Source organism: Centropristis striata, chromosome 17, assembly GCF_030273125.1.
Source record: "Centropristis striata isolate RG_2023a ecotype Rhode Island chromosome 17, C.striata_1.0, whole genome shotgun sequence".
Taxonomy (NCBI): Eukaryota; Metazoa; Chordata; class Actinopteri; order Perciformes; family Serranidae; genus Centropristis; species Centropristis striata.
The window spans coordinates 2,930,493-2,950,855 of NC_081533.1; the positions used below are offsets into that span (position 1 = coordinate 2,930,493).

Consider the following 20,363-nt stretch of genomic DNA (forward strand, 5'->3'; position numbering starts at 1 on the left):
TCTATGTGGCGTTTACTGTTGACCTTCTATCTCCCCCTAAACATCCAGCTGACTGTCTGTTTACCTACCCAGGACTCAGTGGTGATGTCATCACAGATGGTTGTCATGGTGTCCATCCAGTTGCCGTAGATACTCTCTTCCTTTAGGAAAGGCCTCCGCTTACTGTGACACACACACACACACAATCATGAATAAAACAGATTAAAACAGTTCACAGTACAGAGACAAAATAATTTTGTTTTGCAGAACAACAAAAACACACACACACACACACACAGACACACACACACACAGACAAAAAACGCACACATACACACACACACACATAGACAAACGCACACATACACACACACAGACACACACTCGCGCACACACACACATACACGCACACAGTCAAACGCACACAACGACTCAAACACACACACAGATAAACAGATAATACACAAACATAACACACACATGCACACTCACACACACACAGATAAATACACACACAAACTGACGTAAACACACACACACACACACACACACGGACACAGACCATATCATAATAATAATAATTATTATTATTATTGATATTTTAAATATTATTAATAATATTATTATTATTACCTGATCTGTGTGTGCAGGTCCTGCTGAGCTCTCTAATTATTATTATTATTATTATTATTATTATTATTATTATTATTATTATAATAATATTAATAATAATTATTATTATTAATAATAATAATAATAATAATAATAATAATAATAATGATAATAATATTAATAATATTATTATTATTACATTATCTATGTGTGCAGGTCCTGCTGAGCTCTCTAATTATTATTATTATTATTTATTATTATTATTACCTGATATGTGTGTGCAGGTCCTGCTGAGCTCTCAGTAGACTCTGGGCCTCGTGGACTCGTAAACTGGCACACAGCTGAGCACAGTGGACGCCCAGCACCGCCATGTTCAGGCTCCCAGCACACACACGGCTTCACACACACATCAACATCAACATCTGATCATAGTATCTGATCATAGTATCTGATCATAATATCTGATCATAATATCTGATAATAAAGTGTGTAAACGTGACTGAATCTATTCAGATCGTCAGTGTGTTTACCTGCAGACGGTCACCGGACGCTGCTCCGTCACAACACGAGTCACTTTCTCCTGATCTCTGGTTTTAAAGTTCAGCTGAAGTTGGAATGGAAGTGTGTCTCTCTGGAGGAAAACTGTCACACACACACACACACACACACACACACACACACACACACACACACACACACACACACACACACACATTGACAATAGTTGGTGTGTGTCTCCACAATGTGCTGCCATAACACACTAACCTGAAACCATCCTACCGTCCATAAATTCTGGTTTTACAGCAAACTGGAAAGTCATCTCGAGCCCCTTGGTCACATTCCCGATCTCTCTCACCAGCATGTGATTGTTTTCATCCTCGAAGGGAAAATACCTGCAGACAAAGGAGAAAAAATACCAAAAATCACTACAGCTGACCTTGTTTTACAGATATGCATGCAAATGGATAGATAATAGGAATACATATATATATATATATATATATATATATATATATATATATATATATATATGTGTGTGTGTGTGTGTGTGTGTGTGTATAGTTTTTTTTACAGATATACAGTTTATTTTTAAATACAGATAATGTACAGTTAATATATGTATTTTAACATGACAGTAAGCATTTGGCAACATTTGCTGCCAGAATTGAGAGTTTTTTAACCATTTTGTAATATTTATAATTTCCTTAGTTTTTTTTTTTTTTTTTACATTAAGCAGTATGATGTGTATTTTTGAATAGAATTAACTGTATTTTAACATTAAAGACCATTAAACAATTGGATAGTACTGTAAAAAAAAAATATATAATGTCCAATTACATGAATTTACAGATTCCAACTTCTATTTTAAGGTTGATATTTGTACTGAAATTACAGTTTTTTTCAGTCGCTAAGAAGCGCTTACCCATACATCAGATACTTTTTCTAAACTCTTCACACAATTAGCACAGCATGGTATTTTGTAGCCATACCATTCACACATTTCATGTCGTTTCCACACAATATGCAGTCAAACACATTTCCTTAACAGACAAGCTATACCTCGCAACAAAATGATGGATTGTTTTTGTATTATTTAAGAATATTAACACACAACATCCCACAATAGCAAAAACAATATTCCAAACCTTAGATACAATATAAAAACCTCTGCTTCTGCAATGATATCAGTTCAAAAACGATATATCTCAGCTGATAATAAACAAACAATTACAATTAAAAACACTGTTCCCTTTGAGAGGAACAGTGAGAGAGTCAATGAGCTACGACAACAATATATGCAGGGAAAGTACTGAATATTCAATTCAATGTCCAGTTCTATCAGCTTTGCACTTTGCAAGTAGGCAACCTACACAGTAATAGGTTACAGTACAGTATGGTATACAGTAATGACATTTACATAAACTTTGTTTCAGAGAGTTATGGAATTGGAGGCCAACCGGGCCCCTCATGAATTCATATACACAGATGAGGCAGGATTCAATCTGGACAAAAGGTGTTGACGTGGATGAAATGTAATTGGAAAGAGGGCCACAGTTGATGTGCCAGGACAGAGAGGGGCAAACATTACCATGTGTGCAGCAATTCAGGATTAGTCCTTCACAGATGTCAGGTTGGACCTTATATACAGTCTTTGGGTTGGACCCGACAATACCGAGCGCCTCCTTGCTTTTCTCAATGATCTCCACCAGCGCCTGGTTCCAGAGCAGGATCAGGAGGGTGGAAACACGAGGACCTTTGTAATCACCTGGGACAATGTGGCTTCCCATCATTCCCAAGCAATAACAACATGGTTTGAAGTCCACCCAAGACTGGTACGTCTCTTCCTTCCACCCTATTCACCTTCCCTCAACCCCATAGAGGAGTCCTTTTCTGCATGGAGGTGGAAGGTTTATGACCAGATGTCCTCCTTGAAGCCATGGATGCTGGCTGCAGGGACATCTCAGTTGATGATTGCAGAGGGTGGATCCGACATACCAAGCGGTTTTATCCCAGGTGCATCGCCTTGGATAATATCAGATGATGTTGATGAAAACATGTGGCCTAACCCTGAAGATCGCAGAGATTAGATACAGTAATTTAGTGCTTTTTTATTCCCCCCTTTTTATCTGGGCTTTTTGCTGTTGTTTTTTTGTTCAGTTTTTATGTCGTCCTCAGAGTGTGTGAGTGTCTGTACACAAATTGACAGATAGCGAACACATTCCAAAAGGACAGAAACTAGAATACTGTTCACTGGTCTTTAGTGTTGTCTTTCTCTTGAAATAATCTTGTAAAACTGAAATTACAGAAATAATACAATATATTACTGTAACAGAGACAACATGCAAATAACATTGAAATTATTACAGTTTTTTACAACCGCTATGACCCGTTGTTCAATACTTTTAACGCTTTTTCAAAACTCTTCACACAGTTACCACAACATCAGCCTGTGTGGACGATACAATTAACACAATTCTTCTTCTTTTGACACAAAATACACACATTTTACACATTTAAAATTAGTTTTAACTCCTTTTACACACAAGCTCAATCAAGACCAAAACAGTAGATGTTAATTGGTGAATTTTCAATTGCTTTCACACAGTTTGTCAAAACAGAAAACCTCATGTTCAAAACTAATGGATAGAAGATTACATTGATCAGCTTCTGCTCCTTTTTCTTTTTGTCTATTTGGCAATACAGTAATGAATGACAGCTGATTTTTTCCCTTTTTACTTTACTGTAAGTCATTTTCATTTGCAATACAGTAAAGTGTTTACTGCAAATCCTGTCATTCACTATCTTCTTCTTTCATAAACATTCTACAAAGCTGCTCTGACATGGCTCGTTCACTTTCTGTACTGAGTGTTGTACAAAAAAGGGCCAAAATTCATGGCCAACAAATGAAAAATGAAGAACATCATCACAAATATTGTCTCTATGGAGGCTATTTTGTCCATTTTTGAATCATTTTCATGTCTTTTCATGTCTTTGTAAGTCATTTTGTGTCTTTTTTAGTCATTCAGTCCAACATAAAATGTGATTTTGAATCTTTTTTTACTTTCAAAACACTATAATGCTCAATAAAGAATTTTACAGTAAATGTTGCAAATGTGAACAAAGGTCGCAAATACAACACATAAGAGGGTTCCATCCAGTTCTATCATTTTGTACTAAATATATTTGAGCTTGTCTCCAGATTTACTTGGTATATCATCATCAAACTGAAACTGGCCTCATGGAGTTTACAGTCAGAACTTTAGAGGTAAATTTACAGTAGGGCTCCACGCTGCTTTGTTTTCTAGTCTGGATGATGAAGATGTCATGCTTTGGAGCTTTTGGTGACTCCAGAGGGTTAATTTACATGTATGATCAATACAATAATCTGTTGATTGTAAAAGAAAAAGGGAAAAAGTAGATAAGAAACATGCAAAGTGATTGAGTTTGTGTTATTCCATCAGTTGTCAGTGTTTTTTATGACACGGTGCTGTGACTGACTAAATGTTTCTGTTGGAAGACAACGTGTGTCAGTGTTTTGGTAGATTTGGTCAACTGTGTTAGTGTATTATTGTATTTTGGAAGTGTGTGTCTGTGTTTAGTTACACTGGGTGATTTTGACCATGAAATTAACTGTTTGGGGAATTGAGTGTATCAAGTGTGATGTGCGTTAACAGTTTTGAAAAAGTTTTTAAGGTTCTGACAAACGGGTCATAGCGGTTGTGAAAAACTGTAAAAACGTGAAGATAACTAACAAGCGATCCTTTTTCAAGGCAAAACAGCGAAATGATAAAGCAAACTATAAAGTATAAGCTGACCTCATGGCATGAAGAGATCAAAGCTTTCATGATCAAAGCCTCAAAATCATGTGACTTAACCCACCTATCACATCAAAGACTTAGGCAAGAAAAAAGAAATTACCCTTAAAGGCACACACGCAAAGAACATGACAGTTTTACTGTAAGCAATACTGTAAAACTTTTTCTGTTCTATCATATTGTAAACAGTATTTCTAATGTACCTCCTAAACAGTAAAGGAAAAAACAAACCGATTTGCTTTTTACTGGAATGCTTTTGAATGTGAACATTACATGTGGACTGCATGTGGATTGCATGTTTTGCATGCAAATACCTGTAAAACTGAAACATAAAAGTCTATGCACTTTTTGTAATGTCAACAATAGCCAGTATTTTGAAACCTGGTGTACTTTGATTGACTGCATGTACCTTGTGAAGTGAAAACAAGTGTTATTCTTTGACAGAATAAATTCATTTTGTGTCAGATTTCCAGTGTTTTGGTAAAGTTAGTGTGTGCGAGAAAGATGTGTTCTATTTTGAAATGAAGAGTTAGTATATATTTAACAAAACATGTTTTTGAGAAGAAAATTATCCATTTGGTCAATTGTGTTTTGTACTTGTGAGTCTGTGTTAAGAGTTAGTATCTGAAGTATGGGTAAGCGCTTGTTAGCGATTGAAAAAAAACTGTAACATGTGTTGTCTATGCTGTAAAAAAATAAAAATAAAAAATGTAAAAAGGCAGAAAAAATGCAGCATAAGTTTCTAAACACTTACCTGCAGATTTATTAAAAGTTTTTTTTCAGAAAAATACAGATAAAATACAGCAAATATCTGTTGTGTACATAATATAAAATCTGGTAGCTTTGATGATGGAAATTGCAATTTAGATTTCGTAATTTTCTTGTTAGAAAAACATCTCGAATAAACAATCTAGAAAGCTAAAAAAACCTCACAAGTAAATTAAAAACACAACACACACACACACACACACACACACACACACACATATATATGTATGTATATATATATATATACACATATACATACATAGACATTACTATGCTGTAAACATTTTTTTTTTAAAAAGACTGAAAAAACGTTTCTAAACACTTACCGGCAAATGTATTAAAAGTTATTTTTCAGAAAAATACAGCAAAAATCTGTCTTATATAAATGTATATATATTTATAAAGTAATTAATAATAAAACATTTTTTACTTAATTTTGCTTTAATATGATGGTGTGTTTGAAAAGTTTTGCTGCCAGACTTTTTACTGTCCAATAAATGAATAAAGTTAATAAAGTTCTGATGGAAAATAACTGCCTTAATGTGTGTTTGTTTTTTCTCCAAAAAATTGATTGTAATTTAAGATTCAAGACCAATTAAATATTGAATAACACTGAAAATAAAATCTACAATGTCCCTTATATATTAGTTTCCAGTTTTCAACTTTCAAGTAATGGCCAATATTTGTAATAAAAGTATTTTTCCTTTATGTCATTTGAAACTGTCAGAGGTTCTGCATCTGTGAAGGAGACAGATGATGAACTGCAATGCAAAGTGGATGAGATGTGTTTACTGGTTATACAACATGCAAAACACACACACACACACACACACACACACACACACTTTACATACATCAATATATTTTTGAACCCAGCTGGTCACGGTTCAAACACACAGCAGACAGAAGAGAAGAACCTAAAAACTTCGGACAAAGTGAGTATTTTTTATTTAATGATCTTATGATAGACATAATTTAACATTTGGCATCTAAAATAATATCAAAGTAAAATATATATAGTTATGTATATATATTATGTATATAGTTGGTCTTGAATCTTAAATTACAATCATTTTTCTGGAGAGAAAAAAAAACAACACTAAAAAAGTACAAAATTAAGGCAATTTTCTGTTATTTTACATCAGAACTTTATTAACTTTATTCATTTATTGCACAGTAAAAAGTCTGGCAAAAGTTTCCAAACACACCATCATATTAAATTAAAATTGAGTTTTGAAAAATGAATTAAATGCTTTGTATATATATATATATATATATATATATTTTAGAACAATAAGACAAGAATAGATTTGACATATAGGTATGCCTTAACAGCATAAAATATATTACGTCTAACCCTTTGGAGTTTGGGGCTATTTAGTTTTCTTTTTCATTCTGCCTGTATATGCACCTTATATGATTTATTTTATTTTACAACATTTTGAAACACAAAAAACACCAAAAAACACACACACGAAAAATACAAAGAACACGTAAAAAAAAAATAACACAACATTACAAAACACACACACACACACACACACATATATATATTATTATTATTATTTTTTTTTTTTTTACAAAAAACACAGAAACACATAAAAAACACACAGAAACACACATAAAAACACACAAAAACACACAAAACACACCAAAAAAAAAAAAACAACGGAAATACACACAGAACACAAACACATAAAAAAGACAAAAAACACACACAAAAATTACAGAAAACTAAAAAAAAACACAAAAAATGAAGAAATTACAAAAAATAGATAAAAACACAAAAAACAACAACAAAAAAAAACACAAAAATAGCCCAAAATCACATAAAAAAAACAGTAAACACAAAAGATTGCAAACTGTTGCAGGCAGGTCTGCAATCAAGCTACAAAATGGATAAAATGTTGTGGGTGTATTGATTATTCATGGTGGCAGGGACGTTTAAACAAAAGGCTGACTTCCCAAGTTTTGTATCAAAGCGTTTGATTGTGTGAAGTACTGTCCATAATTCTAATCAAGCAATCTTGTTAAACAAGGATTTTCTCTTTTTTTAAATTATACTAGCAGTGTCTTTAGGGAGAAGAGTAGCCACTGAGGAAATCTCAGGCCACGCACTCTGAAATGTCTAAGGTCACGTCCCCTCAAATGTCTCAGGCCACGCCCTCTCAAATGTCTCAGGCCACGCCCTCTGAAATGTCTCTGGCCACGCCCTCGCAAATGTCTCAGGCCACGCCCCCTGAAATGTCTCAGGCCATGCCCCCTCTGAAATGTCTCAGGCCACGCCGTCTGAAATGTCTCAGGCCACGCCGTCTGAAATGTCTCAGGCCACGCCCCCTCTGAAATGTCTCAGGCCACGGCCTTTCTAGTGTCTCAGGCCACGCCCCCTCAAATGTCTCAGGCCACGCCCTCTCTAATGTCTCAGGCCACGCCCTCTCAAATGTCTCAGGCCACGCCCTCTCTAATGTCTCAGGCCACGCCACCTGAAATGTCTCAGGCCACGCCCCCTCTGAAATGTCTCAGGCCACGGCCTCTCTAGTGTCTCAGGCCACAGCCTCTCAAATGTCTCAGGCCACGCCCTCTGAAATGTCTCTGGCCACGCCCTCGCAAATGTCTCAGGCCACGCCCCCTGAAATGTCTCAGGCCATGCCCCCTCTGAAATGTCTCAGGCCACGCCGTCTGAAATGTCTCAGGCCACGCCCCCTCTGAAATGTCTCAGGCCACGGCCTTTCTAGTGTCTCAGGCCACGCCCCCTCAAATGTCTCAGGCCACGCCCTCTCTAATGTCTCAGGCCACGCCCTCTCAAATGTCTCAGGCCACGCCCTCTCTAATGTCTCAGGCCACGTCACCTGAAATGTCTCAGGCCACGCCCCCTCTGAAATGTCTCAGGCCACGGCCTCTCTAGTGTCTCAGGCCACAGCCTCTCAAATGTCTCAGGCCACGCCCTCTCTAGTGTGTCAGGCCACGCCGTCTCAAATGTCTGAGGCCACGCCCCCTCAAATGTCTCAGGCCACATCCTCTCTAATGTCTCAGGCCACGTCCTCTCTAATGTCTCAGGCCACGCCCTCTCTAATGTCTCAGGCCACGCCCTCTCTAATGTGTCAGGCCATGCCCTCTGAAATGTCAGGCCACGCCCTCTGAAATGTCTCAGGCCACGCCGTCTGAAATGTCTCAGGCCACGCCCCCTCAAATGTCTAAGGCCACGCCCCCTCAAATGTCTCAGGCCACATCCTCTCCAATGTCTCAGGCCACGTCCACTCTAATGTCTCAGGCCACGCCCTCTCAAATGTCTCAGGCCACGCCCTCTCTAGTGTCTCAGGCCACGCCCTCTCAAATGTCTCAGGCCATGCCCTCTCAAATGTCTCAGGCCACGCCCTCTCTAATGTCTCAGGCCACGCCCTCTCTAAAATGTCTCAGGCCACGCCCTCTCTATTGTCTCAGGCCACGCCCTCTCAAATGTCCCCTCAGTCTGCGTGTCTCCATTATAAAAAGTTCCCTTAGAGGGATTTAGAGACTCTGGAGGTGACCTATGGTTTTCGATCGTCGAATATTATGGTGTCATATTTGAGTCAAAAGTCGCGCGAGTGATAACACATCTGCACGTGTATTTATTTCGTGTCACGCTCGCTCACTTTTTTGATCTTCGTGCACATATTCAGCAACCGAGTGAAGTAGATTCTCCCCCTAGCTCGCTCGCGGTGGAGCTCTGCTCGCGCGGAGCGAGGAGTTTTGACACATTGGGTCGCTCTCCACGTGATGAACTCAGCACAGAGCAGATCGTTCGGGACAGGAAGTCGTGCACAGGCTCCGGCCGACCTCGTTAGCGCTCGTTAAAACCGAGTTGTTGGATTTGTCTCCAGTCGTTAATGAGGAGATGTTGATTCTCTTCCGGTTATATCACTTCATTACGCGTGAATTCGCGAGGTCTTGTGCGTCCTCGGGACACAGACGGATCCGGTGTGTGTTGACGAACTGCGGAGATACTGTATGATCATTTAGAAACAAGAAACAGCATTTTTTTACCTTTTTATTACCAGTGATTAGGTGTAGAATTGTGGTTGTGAACGTCATGAAACAACCGTTGTTGTTGTTTAGATGATGCCGCCGCTACCAGCTTTCAGCAGTAAACTGAAAAGGCACCCACATGGAAGGCAGGAAAATTACCAATCATAAGAGGCCCAGGGTCAGCCTTGGCCCCGCCCCCAATGTGTCAAAAGTCCTCGCTCCGCGCGAGCAGAGCTCCACCGCGAGCGAGCACGGGGGAGAATCTGCTTCACTCGGTTGCTGAATATGTGCACGAAGATCTAAAAAGTGTGCGCGGCAGTTGAAATCTGCACGCGTGACACAAAATAAATGCGCGTGCAGATGTGTTATCGCTCGCGCGACTTTTGACTCAAATATGACGCCATAGAATAATCGCTTAGTTTCGACAGTGATCACGTACACAACGGATTAAAACACGGGAGACACAACTGTGGCCGCCGTCGCTAACTGTGCACAATGTCAGCAGCTGATCATAAACAAAGCAGCATGGCTAATTATGCAAAGCATTTCCGCTGATCATAAACATAGCGATGGTGAATTAACTGGCATTGCTAACTGTGCACAGAGTGTCTGGTGCTTGTTGTAAACAAACAGAGATCGCTAAGTGAACACCTCCTGCAGCAGCAGCACATACACACTGTACTACTAAAGAGCTAACTGTTAGCCTGTTAGCACATACACACTGTACTGCTACAGAGCAAACTGTTAGCCTGTTAGCAATTTGCAGACTGGACGCTAAGGAGTTAACATCCCCTCTGGCTCTGACTGCAGCTGGGATAGACTGCCCTGCTCTTCTACAGGGACTAAAAAAGTCCCGACAAAAGGGTTAAAAAATGGGTTAAATGCAGAGGTTGAATTTCCCCCATTGGACTGTAATGGACACCCTTACGATTTATTATTATTTCCTGGTAAGAGGGGGTCTGACTGGACCATTATTGGACATGGGCATCCAAAATGAGTCTACAATGACAAACAACCACACCAGGGTGCAACAAAAAACATAAAAATATATATATTTTAGAGATTCAAGTATTGAGGCGACTAGTACTAGTCTTATGGAATTAGCATGGCTGTTAGTAAAGTGAGTTGAAAATACGTTAGATACAACTGGGTCCAGTTTTTATCTTTTTTGTCTGACCAATGTTTGCTGGGTGTACTGTAATACTGTGTTGATATCCTGCCCTCCACCTGATGTATGAAGTCATATGCAAAAAATCTTTTTGAGCTGCTAGAATTCAATAGTGCCATTTGATTTTTCACTTCGCCCTAAGCCATGCCAGCCAACTGCTCCTCCTCCACCGACTACTACAATCCACTGACATTCTGCATGAACGACCCAGTCGGCATCATCATCACCGTTGTCTTCACCGTCACTAACGCTGTCCTCCTCCTCCCTCTGTGCATCTACATCATCCATTTGGGCGTCCAGCGGCGGCGGCGACAGCGCTCCGCTGCGATGACAAGCCACTCGGACATCTTCACCTACCACATGGTGGTCATAGAGCTGATGAATGTTGGAGGCTCCGTCCTCTTCTGTTGTGGTAACATCACTGGTGACCCAGAGCTGACCATCCCCGCTATGTACCTTTTCTCCTTAGGCATAATAGGTCAGCAGTGGTTTCACATCCTGACCTGTGTGGAGCGCTACCTGGCTGTGGTTCATCCCGTCACCTACCTGAGCCTGAGAGGAGAGAGAGGGATCAGAGTCAGAAACATCAGCGTTGGCTGTACTTGGTTGCTTAGCATTTCAGGCTTAAGTTTCTTATCCATCGACATCAACACTCAAAGCATGCTTGGTTATTGTTTCTCAGGCTTTCAGCTAGCTGTAGTCTGTTTCTGTAGTCTTTCTGTTCTCTGTGTTCTGATTCATCCAGGGCCCGGGGAAGGGGGCGGGGCCAGGAAACGGGTTGACCAATCCAAGCTGAGAGCATTCTATACCATGATGGCCATACTGGGAGTGATGTTGTTGAGGTTTGGAAGGAATCAAGTGACCCTTGTTGTGGCAGTTCAGAACTGGTCCTTAGTGTGTGTTTTGTGGTCGTCGGCGCTGTTTTTCGGCTTGCCCAGCAGTCTGGTTCTGCCTCTGCTCTTCCTACACAGAGCAGGAAAACTACCAGGCTGTCAGAGCAGAACTCAATCAGGACAAGGATCAGACTGAATGAGTTTTACCACTGAGCCCACTACAGTCCCTGGACCTTTAACCCTCTAGAGCAGTGGTTCCCAACCTTTTTCTTGAGGGACCCACATTTTTACCATTGTAAACTTTGGCTTTTTTGCTGCACAGTGATGTCACACATTACAATCAGCGTATAGTTTCTGTTTTCACTGGACACCAAGTTTCTGTGGACTTTCGGTTTTAAGACGTTAAATTTACACTTATATGCTAAATTACTTACTTTTGAAAAAAGCAAGACATTCAAGCTTGCATAAAGACGTAAGATTATTAAATCTAGAGATCTTAATTTAAGAAATCTTGTCAAGTGAAATCATTTGTCCATGCAGCAAGATCATTTCCCTCAGAAAAAAAAACTAGACCTGTTATAGATTTACAATATCACAAAGAAACCAAAGAAACCTTTCTTCATTTTAATCAAGACTTTTTCAACTTGATATTTCAACCAGATTTGGAAAAATTAAACATCGATTTATACAGTCATGGATAAAATTATTAGACTCTTGTTTTCTTCAATTAATTGTTCACTTTAAAGCCTGCTTTAAGTGCTTACTTTTGAAAAAAAAGCATTTGACATTCAAACTTGCAGGACGCCTTGCCATGTGTTGTGAGCTTGTAGATTGTTTTTTTTCTAATTTATAGGTATAGATGCACATATTTAACCCATTAGATTTATTACATCCCTTAAAATTAAGAGAGCTTTGCGACCCCCGTGGATCTTTGGCGCCCCCACCCCCGGTTGGGAATCACTGCTCTAGAGTCCATGAAAGCACCGGCAGATCACTTCTTCATGACGTGAAGACATAAAAATGAAGCAACGTTGAGTCTTCAGCCATCAGCTTCCCTCTAAAGTTCTGGCTTGAAACTCCATGCCAGATTTTTTTTGGTTTATATTCGGCCATGTATAACTGGACATAATGTTAAATATATTTAGTATAAAAATATAGAGCTAGAGATTATCCTCATTTTACCTGTTATATGTCATATCTGCAACATTTTAAATTCTGTGAATTGAATTGAATTGAAATGGGTGATTGAAAATATAATTTTCAAGATCAGAATTAGAATTACAAAAAAGTAAAAAATAATTATCAGGACATAAAGGTGAGGTAACGCTGAAAAAATTGATACCAACATGGCATGGTGAAGATTTTTTAACAGATTCTTTTAAAGGACATAGCCCAAGATTTCAGAGGCTTAACCTCAAGATATCTGGATGAAAATGGGTTCTATGGGTATCCAAGAGTCTCCCCTTTACAGACATGCCCACTTTATGCTGATATGATGCCATTTAAACCATGCAGTTGTATTGTAACTGAGTATTTGTGCACACTGGGGTCCCTAAACAGTCTGTGAGTTGCATAAATCAGGTATGACTGGAAAACTGAGACTCTTGTGGATTCAATGAGCCCAATTTTCTTCATCTGTGATGATATTTGTCCCCATAGTAGCTATTTTCATTTCTGAATGGCCCTTTTGGAAGCAGCCCCATGACCTCTTACCTTGAGATATCTGAATTGACAGACATGCCCAATTTATGCTGATAACAAGCAGTTTGAGGCAGAAACCAAACAGTTTTTCTCACGCTTTAAACTTGTTATTTTGGCCTATTTCATTTGAATATTTCTGCATACTGGGGTCCCTAAACAGTCAGCGAGCTGCATAAATCGGGTATGAGTGGAAAGCTGAGACTCTTGAGGTTTCAATGTTCTTCATGTGTGATGATGTTAGTCAGTGAAAGTTGAGCTCAGTGTATAAAATGAGCTGCTGTGACCTCGAGGATAGTCAAGATGTCAAGGTTTTTTTAACTTTAGCTTGCCACAAATATGTAGTTTACAAATAATATCATCACAAACCTTCTCATCTTTGTGTAAAAAGAAGTGATGCTCAAATTCTGTTTTCTTCTCAGATTTGTATCACTTTTTATTGTTGCCTATCTCATATCTGTGTAGTTAAAGTATATATATTCTAAGTTTTGAATCACCTTTCAATGTTTCATATCTAATATTGATGCTCTTAAAGTATATCTTCTAAAATTTGTATCACCTTGTATTGTTGCCTATCTCATATCTGTGCAGTTAAAGTACATATATTTTAAGATTTGTATCATATTTTAATGTTGCATCTATTATATATGTGCAGTTAAAGTATATATTCTAGGATTTGTATCATATTTTAATGTTGCATATCTTATATTGATGCTGTTAAAGTGTATCTTCTAAGATTTGTATCCCCTTTTATTGTTGCCTATCTCATATCTGTGCAGTTAAAGTACATATATTTTAAGATTTGCATCATATTTTAATGTTGCTTATCTTATATCTGTGCAGTTAAAGTATATATTCTAAGATTTGTATCCCCTTTTAATGTTGCATATCTCATATCTATGCTGTTAAAATATATCTTCTAAGATTTGTATCACCTTTCAATGTTGCATATATTATATCTGTGCTGTTAAAGGGACTCTTTATTTAAGAATTGTATCATCTGTTGATGTTTTATATCTTGTATCTATGCTGTTAAAGTGGATTTTAAGATTTGCATCATCTCTAAATGTTGCACATTTTGTATTTATTGTTTTAAAGTGAATATTCTAATCTAAGAGTTGCATTTCTTGTATTAATACTGTTCAAGTTAATGTTTGGTGTTATATTTGGTGTTATATTATTATCATTATACTTGTAGAATTAAATATGTACTTACATTAAAACATCTAAGCTTGATACGGTCTGTGTTTTCATTTTGTTTTCAACCACACTGGCTGCAGGTTGATTTCAGGATTTCAATGCAAAAGCCTGGTGTTAAAGTGTTCATGTGTTTTAGTCTTTTTGGTCATTTTGTGTCTTTTTTATAATTTTGTGTCTTTTTTTGGTCATTTTCTGTCTTTTTAGTCAATTTGTGTCTTTTTTTTTTTGTCATTTTGTATCTTTTTTGGTCATTTTGTGTCCTTTTTTTATCATTTTGTGGTCAATTTGATTCTTTTTTGGGTAATTTTGTGTCTTTTCTGACAAATCCCAAAGTATCAAGTTATTACTTTCCAAGGAGTCTCTGGCTGGAAGCTGACTGTTACACACTCAGGAGGTCAGAATGGACCTTTAAACTGATAGCAAAGGACTTAGATTAAAAATAACAATAAAATATAAAAACATATAAATTCACAGACAGAGAGATGTTTTAGTTGTTGTCTGCTTCATTATTTTTTCCAAAATTCGTCTTATGAAATGAGTTTGTATGATCTGAACTGTGAGATTGTGTTCAGTGAGCGGGGGTCAATGGGGACAACATGCATGTTAAATTGGGGGTCTCGACTCAGAAAGGTTGAGAATAGCTGCTCTAAACAACCAGAGATTCTGAGATTGGGCTAGCTACTGATTGGGCAGAAGACAAGAAAGCATGTGGAATACTTTACATATTTATCTTTATACCATGAATTCAATGCATCCAATTTCTAAATGTTCGATTTTAACATCATGTGTTAACATTTTTTGCTTTTGTCGCTCAAATGTCGCTCAAATATATTTAGTATAAAATGATAGAACTGGATGGAACCCTCTTATATGTTAGATTTGACACCTTTGTTCACATTAGCAACATTTAAAATTATTCATTGAGCATGATAGTGTTTTGAAAGTAAAAAAAGATTCAAAATCACATTTTATGTTGGACTAAAGGACTAAAACAGCGACAAAATGACTGAAAAAATACACAAAATGACCAAAAAGAGACACAAAAAGACCAAAAAAGACACAAAATGAGAAGACAGAATGACCAAAAAACCACAGAAGACAGAACAAATTGTAAAAAAAGACACAACAACAGGCACAAAATGACAAAAAAAAGACACGAAAAAGGATTCAAAAATGGACAAAATAGCCCAAGACTCCATAGAGTTAACATTACGTATCTGCAAGACTAAATACACACATGAATGGTAGCAACACTTTAGGAGTTGTACTCAACATTCTCACAACTTGTTTGATTTAAGGGCCTTCGACATCATCTACGATTCCCAGCTGTGATCTTTTCCACCATAATCTATAATCGTAATATCTATTTGTCTCCCATCACTTGTTCGTTGTGTCTTTTTCCTCTTTGACTGATTTCAGCCAACATGATCTCCCCCCATCCTTCCATGAACTCCTCCTCCTCCGCCCCTATCTACATGTGCTTTGAGGTTTCCCTCCTCTCTCACATCCTCACCGCTTTATTCAGCACCTACATCCTCATCTTCCTCCCCATCTGCATCTTCATCTTCCACCTGGGTCACCAGCGGTGGCGCAAGCAACGCTCCGTCTCCAACTCGGACATCTTCACCTACAACATCGTTGCCACGGAGACGATCGGCATGGTTGGATCCTCTTTCTACTGTTACGGCGCCTACGCTTTCTCACCGCGGATGAAGCTGGTGGGGGTCTACATCTTCAGCTTAATCACACCTGGACAGATGCTCTTTCACATGCTCACCTGCGTGGAGCGCTACCTGGCTGTCATTCATCCAATCATCTACCTGCGTCTGAAGAAGGCGGGCGGGGTCAGAAACATCAGCATTGGTTGTGTTTGGGTGTTTTCCTTTGGATGGGTGGGGATAACAGATCTTTACCGCCCCGGTTTCCCAACAGTCCCGTTTGCCGCCATGTTGGTCCTCTCCGTCATCATCACCTCTTTCTGCAGCCTCTCTGTTCTCCGCGCTCTGATTGGTCCAGGGCCAGGGGAAGGGGGCGGGGACAGAGACAGGGTGAACCAAATGAAAAGGAGGGCTTTCAGCACCATCGTGGCCATAACTGGAGCTCTGCTGTTGAGGTTTGGAGTGCAGCTGCTTTGTGTTTTGGTGCAGGCCACAGCAGCAGAGAGCCACCTTGGCACTTGTTTGATGCTGGTTTCTGGGATGTGGGCGGCTCTGCCCAGCAGTTATGTTCTGCCGCTGTTGTTTCTACACAGAGCAGAAAAACTGCCGTGTTTTAAATACAACACTGGGTCAGGATCAGAGTAGATGATAAGGAATAAGGCATTATATTGCAGTGGGACACAGGTATCCCACAAGTTCATTTGGTTTTATGGACTGAATGTGTGACAGGTTGATATTAGGGCCGGGACTCGATTAAAAAAATTAATCTAATTAATTAGAGGCTTTGTAATTAATTAATCAAAATTAATCACATTTTTATCCCATATAAATATTTGACCTGAGAACAGTGAGAAGTCATTTTTTTCACATGGATTTTTAGTATACCATTGAATAATGACTGAACACATAAGCTTAAGCAACAAAAATATTGTTTATTTTTCTTCAAGTCCAATAGACCAGTGCAATTTTTGCCATTAAGTGTAGCAATAACATATTTATAAATATAGTACATTTCAGAAATTCAGGTAGCCTATAGGTAGGTAGACCTTCTGTAAACTAGAATACTTTGTTTTTTTAAGTAAAACACAATCCACGCTAGCTACCACACTAGCTGCTAGCTGCTATATGTTTAGCATTGAGGTGATACTTGAGGCATTGAGGAATTCCTTGTTGCATAGCAACACAACCATGCTCTTATTGACGCTTCCATCCGTTGGTTTTTAGTAACTAAATGTCCCATCATCCACGGGGCCAACCAAAGGTCTCATCAGCTTCTTCCTTCATGTTCACTGTGGTTTGTTGTTGTCTCAACTCATCAACGCTAGTTGGTGCTCCAGTATAATCGGTCCGCCTGAAACTCATCCAGAGAGAAACGTTCCAAAAAATTAAGTGTGATTAAAATGCGTCAATTTTTTAACGCGTTATTTTTTGCGTAATTAATTAATCTTAATTAACTCGTTAAAGTCCCGGCCCTAGTTAATATTAATTAGGGCCTCGGGGCAATCGCACCGAGCACTGGTCCCATACAGCAATAGCTGTAGGGACCAGTGCTCGGGGCTCACTACTGTTATACTGTGGATTTCTTCTTCTTCCTCTTCCAGACGCAATTTCGTCCCACTACTAGTCCTACAACTTGAAGAGTTGCAGGACAAATTATGTATCAAAACGTCCGGTTTGATCGGGATCGGTGTGCTATTACTTTTCTCTACGGAGTATGAATTTTTCGCGACGTAAGTCGCGAAAAATTCACCTAGAGACTTTCACCTAGAGACTCCATTTAAACTTTAAACAGTAGACACAAGTCTTGTGTATCGGTGTATTAATCCACGTTTCGATAGGTCATATAGCTTTTTATCAATCCCTGTTCAATGACCATGATCATTTTTGGAGAAATTCTGAGATTATAATGAGTTTGTATTGCACGGAATGTTCATGTCACAGTGTGTGACATCATCGGCAGAGTGTAGAGGGAGAGAAATTTTTTTTAAATACATTTGAAAACTGCGCTCCAGGCCGCAAATTCCACTTTACAGAAATAATTCATACATAGAAACGTAGGAAAATTTGTCTTCTCACTCACAATCCTCTGGTAAAGCTGTCAGAGTTATATTTTGGGCGTAGGACACACAGATGCGCCACCAACACCACCAACTGCCTCATTGGCTCCCATATTAAAAACGCAGGAAGATTTCGGAAAAAGGGAGACCTAAAAGTTTTTTTAGATCGCTCTAACAAAGCTATTTTTTAATTTTTCTGAAAAAAAAAAACATATGTCGACGTTCAGGAAGAACTCAGGACGCTCAAAGTGAAGTCGGATCAATGATAGGTATTATGGTTTTGTCAGAAATGCTTTCTGTTCGAGACCAGAAATTTCAGTCTGTCCACCTCTGCTGTCACTGAGCCGGAACAGGTGCCAGTTAATTCTGTTGATTGCTTTGATCTGATTGCCTTTGATCTTTGATGTGATTACAGTTACAGATACACACACACACACATGCACGTAAGCATGCACACTCCTCACACATGTATACATATGCTTCAAACACACACGTGCGCACACACACACACACACACACACACACACACACAGGTAACTTTGTGATTTTAATTACACACACACAGGTAACCTTATGCGATTTTCGCTACATCATAATGCTGCATCATAAGTCATTTCGTCAGATACCAAATATAGAGAATTACACTAAGATTAGGAATGTAACGGTAAAGCTCTGTTTCAACCTGTAGGGGGCAATCCACGTGCATATTTTGTCCACAAAATGTATATTTTTAAGATTCACAGATTTGGAGCTCAATCAATCACCAACACTGCTTAATACATAGATATAAGGGTTTACATATGAAAACTTTGGTTTTGGGATTTAATTACAGTTTAAGGAATAAAACAAACAAAAGAGAGAAAAAGACAGTGTAATTCTCTATATTTGGTATCTGACGAAATGACTTATGATGCAGCATAGCTTCTTTTAAATGCATGAAAATGTGTTACACTTTACTTAACGCCAACAATGAAACATCATGATTAGCTATACTGCATTATAGATGCGTCTATATGAACCTCACTTTACTTAAAGCATACATTGATCATTTATTTATACTTATGGCATCCTATGAGTCCTTATAACAATTGATTGTTGAGGTGTGTGTATAGAGGGGTATGAGTAGTTGTAATGTATTATCAGCCTCATCAGTCAGCCTGTAGTTTATAACCAGTCAAGAGCACTCATAAGACACTTGGATTTATAAGTCATTATAAGCTATATTTATAACTATTGATATAGTGCATCATGAAGCTTTATATGTGTTTATGAATGCAGTCATAATGCATTTTGATTGATTATAATGAGCATTATAATTCACTATGAATGCGCTCATAATGCACTATAGATGTAGTCTTCATAGAAAGTGTTACCGAAATATTTGTTCATGTCATTTGTTTTCATTGTTGGTTGTCAAAGTGTAGCAGTTGTTGTTATACTATACTATACTGTATGCAGCCAGTGACAAGTAGACGAACACCGATAGGTGATGCATAGTTTAGTGTGAGTGGGTTGATTGTTCAGTGATCTATTAGTAATGCCTCTGGACTCGGGTAGGGGGAGTCGTGCTCCGAGTCCTCATTCAATACAGAAGAGTGAATAACGGAGCTTCGATTGGTTTCTTTTATTCATCTCTCAACCGTTTTCAACCGGTTTAGTACTCTGGGCAGTTAGAACAAGCAAGAACAAGTTTGTTAAACTTTAATCAATTATGTTGATCTGTTTGTTTTTGTTAAGTATAATTGTTGTGATATTTTATGTAGCCACATCATTTGAGGTTGTATGATTAATCTTACTCTACGGACTTAAAGTCTTTTTTTAATTAATTTTTAAATTTTTTTGGGTAATTCTATCTTTTTGGTAATTTTGTGTCTTTATTTAGTAATCTTGTGTCTTTTTTGGTAATTTTGTGTATTCTTACTTATGGGTTTTTGGTTCGATGTCTGAAATAAAATCTGTGGTTAACTGAAGCTAATATATGTATTTGACTATGTCCAGGGAGCCAGGGCGGTGCTAGTTTCTGGATTAACACAGAAACTGTGTCATTGTATTTAATCATTTAAAAATAA

General features: G+C 38.3%; 1 protein-coding gene and 1 long non-coding RNA gene across 2 annotated transcripts in view; one reads left to right on the top strand and one right to left on the bottom strand.

Annotated features, from left to right (window-relative positions):
* LOC131990124 (zinc finger protein 721-like) overlaps positions 1-20,363 on the top strand; it is a 463,174-nt gene that overhangs the window by 337,615 nt on the left and 105,196 nt on the right. The window lies entirely within an intron of this gene.
* On the bottom strand, positions 918-1,469 carry LOC131989534 (uncharacterized). The gene is made up of 3 exons (XR_009395959.1): positions 1,372-1,469; positions 1,122-1,233; positions 918-987 (listed from the first exon to the last, which is right to left on the bottom strand). It is a non-coding gene; the product is annotated as an uncharacterized LOC131989534 (long non-coding RNA).